Consider the following 6,089-nt stretch of genomic DNA (forward strand, 5'->3'; position numbering starts at 1 on the left):
AATCACAAACCCAAAACCTATGATAGATACACAAAAAATTAAAGAGAAAGAAAGCAAAACATAACACGATAAAAACTCATCAATCACAAAAAAAGAGCAAAAGAAGAAGAAAGGAACACAAAAGAACTACACAAACAACCAGAAAACAAATAACAAAATGGCAATAAGTACATACCTATCAGTAATTACTTTAAATGTAAATGGCTTAAATACACCAATCAAAAGACACAGGATGATTGAGTGGATAAAAAAATAAGACCCTTCTATATGCTGCCTACAAGAGGCTCACCTCAAACCTACAGACATATACAGACTGAAAGTGAAAAGATGGAAAAACATTCACCATACAAATGGAAGTGAAAAAAAAAAAGCCATGGTAACAATACTTAAACAAAATAAACTTTAAAACAAAGACTGTAACAAGAGAAAAAGAAAGAGACTACCTAATGATAAAGGGATCAATCCAACAAGAGAATGGAACAATTGTAAATATCTATGCATCCAACACTGGAACATCTAAGTACATAAAGCAGATATTACCAGGCATAAAGGGAGAAATTGATGGCAATACAATAATAGTAGGGGACTTTAACACCCCATTTACATCAATGCATAGGTCATCAAAGTAGAAAATCAATAAGGAAACAATGTATTTGAATGACACATTGAACCAGATGGACTTAACACATATATACAGGACATTCCATCCCCAAACAACAGAATACACATTCTTTCAAGAGCACAGGGAACATGCTTCAGAATAGATCACATATTAGGCCACAAAACAAGCCTCAATAAATTCAGGAAGATTGAAGTCATACCATGCATCTTTTCTAATCACAGCAGTATGAAACTAGAAATAAATCACAAGAAAAAACTGGAAAGAATGCAAACACATGGAGAGTAAACAACAACATGATACTAAACAAGTCAACAAAGCAATCAAAAAGAAATTTAAAAAATACATGGACACAAATGAAAATGAAAACACCAATGATCCAAAATCTTTTGGACACAGTGAAAGCAGTTGTAAAAGGGAAGTATATAGCAATACAGGCCTTGAAAGAAGGAAAAACTCAAATAAACAATCTAACCATACACCTAAAGAACTAGAAAAAGCAGAACAAACAATCCCAAGGTGAGTAGAAGAAAGGAAATATTAAAGATCAGAGTAGAAAAAAATGACATAGAGACTAAAAAAAAAAAAAAGAAAAAAGAAAAAATCAGTGATTCTTTGTATGGTGACTAACATAACATAATAAAATTAAATTAAAAAATAAGAAAAGCTAAACAAAATTGACAAACTGTCAGACTCATCAAGAAAAAAAGAGAAAGGGTGCAAATAAATAAATTCAGGAAAAAAAACAGAGGAGAAACAACTGACACCACAGAAAAACAAAGAATTTTAAGAGAATACTATGAAAAATTCTATACCAACAAATTGAACAACTTTGAAGAAATGGATAAATTCCGAGAAACATATAATCTCCCAAAACTGAACCAGGAAGAAATAGAAAATCTGAACAGACAGATTACAAGTAATATAATTGAATCAGTAAAAATAAAAATAAAAGTCCAGGATGAGACAGATTCACAGGTGAAATCTACCAAACATTTAAAGAAGTGTTAATATCTATTCTCCTCAAACTATTCCAAAGAATAGAAGAGGAAGGCATGCTTGCAAATACATTCTATGAGGCCAGCATTACCCTGATAGTAAAACCAAAGACACCACAAAAAAAAAAAGAGAGAGAGAGAGAGAGAGAGAGAACTACAGGCTAATAACCCTGATGAACATAGATGCAAAAACCCTCAATAAAATATTAGCAAACCACATACAACAATACATTAAAAATATCATTCACCACAGTCAGGTGGGATTTATCTCAGGGATGCAAGGGTAGTTCAATATTTGAGAATCAGTCAACATGATACACCACATCAACAAAACCAAGGATAAAAATCACAGAATCATCTCAATAGATGCAGAAAAAACATTTGGCAAAATACAGTATCTTTTAATGATAAAAACTCTCAACAAAGGGAAATTAAAAGGAATATATCTCCACATAATAAAGGACAAATATGAAAAACCTACAGCTAACATTCTTCTCAGCAGTGAAAAACCGTGAGCTTCTCTATAACATCAGGAATAAGACAAGGATGTCCACTCTTGCCACTTTTATTCAACATAATACTAGAAGTCCTAGTCACAGCAATCAGACAAAAAAAAAAAAAGAAAAGAAAAGAAATGAGAGGCATCCACATTGGTAAAGAAAAAGCTAAACTGTCACTATTTGCAGACCACATGATAGTATATGTAGAAAATCCTAGAGTCCACCAAAAATCCAGGAGAACTGATAAATGAATTCAGTAAAATTGTAGGATACAAAATTCATACCCAGAAATTGGTAGCATTTCTATACACTAATAACAAAGTAGCAGAAAGGGAAATTAAGGAAACAATCCCATTTACAACTGCACCCAAAAGAATAAAATAAAATAAAATACCTTTGGTTAGGAATAAACCTAACCAAAGAGGTGAAAGACCTGTATTCTGGAAATTATAAAACACTGATGAAAGAAATTGGAGATGACATAACAAATGGAAAGATATTCTATGCTCATGGATTGGAAGAATTAATATTGTTATAACATCCATGTTACCTAAAGCAATCTACAGATACAGTGCAACTCCTATCAAAATACCAACAGCATTTTTCACAAAACCAGAACAAATAATACTAAAATTTGTATGGAACCACAGAAGACTCTGAATAGCCAAAACAATCCTAAGAAAGAACAAAGCTGGAGGTATTACAATCTCAGATTTCAAGATACAATACAAAGGTGTAGTAATACTGGCACAAAGGTGGACACATAGATCACTGAAACAGGATAGAGAGCCCAGGAATAAAGCCACACTTATATGGTCAATTAATCTATGACAAAATAGGCAAGAATATGCAATGGGGAAGAGTCTCTTCAATAAATGGTGCTGGGAAAACTGGACAGCTACACATAAAAGAATGAAATTGGACCATTTTTAACACTATACACAAAAATAAACTCAAAATGGATTAAAGACCTAAATGTGAGACTTGCAACCATACAACTCCTAGAATATTCTAGATATGTCTCCTAAGGCAAGGGAAACAAAAACAAAATTAAACTACTGGGACTCCATAAAAATAAAAAGTTTTTGTGCAGCAAAGGAAATCAACAACAAAACAATAAGATAATGTACTGAATAGGGTTAATATCCAAAATATATAAAATATATAAAGAACTTATAAACTCAATACTCCCCAAAATAATGCAATTTAAAAATGGGCAAAAGACCTGAATAAACATTTTCTACAATGGAATATTATTCAGCTATAAAAAATAATGAAATCTTGTCATTTGCAATAACATGGATGGAACTAGAGAGTATAATGCTAAGTGAAATAAGTCAGAGAAAGACAAATACTCTATGATTTCACTCATATGTGAAATTTAAGAAACAAAATAAATGAGCATAGGGGAAAAAAAGAGAGACAAACCAAGAGACAGACTCTTAACTATAGAGAACACACTGGAAGTTACCAGAAGGGAGGTGGGTGGGGGAATGGGTGAAATAGGTGATAGGACTAAGGAGTGTACTTGTTGTGATGAGCAGTGGGTGTTGTATGGAATTGTTCAATCACTATATTGTACAACTGAAACTAATAATAACACTCTAAGGTAACTAACTGGAATTTAAATAAAAACAGGAAAAATAAAAATCCCCAAAACAAGAAAATAAGTTATGGAAGTAAAAGCCACAGTGTAAGGAATATAGTCAATGATATCGTAATAGTGATGGAACAGGACAGATAGTAGCTATACTTGTGGTAAACATAGCATAATGTATAAACTTGTCAGATCACTAAGTTGGACACCTGAAACATATAACATGTGTGTCAATTATACTCAAAAAATGTTTAAAAATTATTAGTATTAATTGGTTGCTTTCCAGTTCATAAAGTTGATTTAAAAAGAGCACTAAACAAAGTAAAATAGCAGTAAATATTACTCTCTATGCCTTTCCCACTTCCCCTGAGCCTTACACATAGCCATGGGCTGTCTAAGTCACCCTGACCTCCAGGCAGTCTCTGTCCATTTATATAGCATCCTACCATGCACAACCATTTCATATCCCCTGAAATTGTTGTGTATCACTCTGCTGGTAGATACATTCCAGCTCCAAGAGTCAGCTGGAGTGCCACTAACTAAGACTTCAGTAATATGGTCCCTGGAATCATTGACCTCTGAGCAAGTCTTTCCCCTGGAGTGCTTCCTAAAAGAGTAAGGACTGTGTAACTCTATGTATACATCCTATATTTAACAATAAAAACATTGTTTATTTATTTATTTTTGATAAGAAGTTATCAGAGAGGGAGAAAAAAACATGAGAGACTCTTAACTATAGGAAAAAAACATTTTTATTTATTTTACTTTTATTTTATTTTTTTTAGAGAGAGAGTGTGTGAGCACACAAGCAGGCAGAGAAGCAGGCAGAAGGAAAGGGAGAAGCAGGCTCCCTGCTCTGCAGGGAGCCAGATGTGGGGCTTGATCCCAGGACTCTGGGATCATGACCTGAGCTGAAGGCAGACGCTTAACCCACTGAGCCACCCTGGAGCCCCAAACACTGTTTATTTTGAATTGAAGTATAATTGTCATGCAACATTATATTAATTTTAGGTGTACGATATTTTGATTCAATAACTCTCTACCTCACACAGTGCTCACCATGATAAGTGTAGTTATGATCTGTCACCATACAAGGTTATTACCATATTATGGGCTATATTTGCTATGCTGTACTTTTCATCCCTGTGATTTATTTATTTTATAAGTGGAAGTTTGTACTTCTTAATCCCCTTCAAAACAATCTTGAGAAAGAACAGCAAAGCTGGAGGTATTACCATTCCAGATTTCAAACCATACTATGAAGCTGTAGTAATCATAACAGTATGGTACTGGTACAAAGGTAGACACATAGATCACTGGAACAGAATAGAGAGTCCAGAAATAAACCCATGCTTATATGATAAATTAATCTATGACAAAAGAGGATGAATATACAATAGGGAAAAGACAGTCTCTTCAATAAATGGTGCTGGAAAAACTGGATGGCTACATGCAATAGAATAAAACTGGACCGTTTTCTAACACCATGCACAAAAATAAACTCAAAATGAAATAAAGACCTGAATGTAATACCTGAAACCATAAAAATCCTAAAAGAAAACATAGGCAATAAACTCGGGGACATTGGCATCAGCAATATTTTTCTGGGTCTGTCTTCAGGCAAGGGAAACAAAGGCAAAAATAAACAATTGGGACTACATCAAAATAATCGGCTTTTGCACAGTGAAGGAAATCACGAACAAAACTAAAAAAACAACCTACTGAATGGGAGAAGATATTTGCAAATCATATATCCAATAAGGGGTTAACATCCAAAAATTATATAAGGAATTCATACAACTCAATAACAAACCAAACAATCTGATCTAAAAATGAGCAGAGGACTTGAACAGACATTTTCTCCAATGAAGACATATTGCCAACAGACAAATGAAAAAATGCTCAACATTATTAATCATCAGGGAGATGCAAATCAAAACCTTTGTTTAAATAATAAAAACAAAAAACATGACAAAAAGATCAGTTTAAAGCCATTGGAGAGCTACTGAAGTGATCAAAATTTAAGGGACCAACATTCAGGAAAGGAGAGCCATGGAAAGGTGAACTGACATTTTGCAGATCTTTGGAGTACCATCTGGAACTGTTGGTACTCCATGTGGAGTACCAAATGCCTGGGGGCATTTGCCAATTCTGGGTGCAGAGCAAGAGGTTGAGAATACAGGTTTCACCCAGGTAGACAACCACAGCTGAGAACCAAAAAGCCAACAGAACTTTCAGCAGTCTCATGGGGCTAGAGAGACAAAATTGGAGACTTAAGAGGCCAAGATTTGTTTTTATTTAAATTCCAGTTAGTTAATATACAGTGCAATATTAGTTTCAGGTGTACAATAGTAATTCAATACTTCCATACATCC

The sequence above is a fragment of the Eumetopias jubatus genome, unplaced genomic scaffold, assembly GCF_037043125.1.
Source record: "Eumetopias jubatus isolate StellerSeaLion01/CBP00866 unplaced genomic scaffold, mEumJub1_p1.0 scaffold_11, whole genome shotgun sequence".
Taxonomy (NCBI): domain Eukaryota; kingdom Metazoa; phylum Chordata; class Mammalia; order Carnivora; family Otariidae; genus Eumetopias; species Eumetopias jubatus.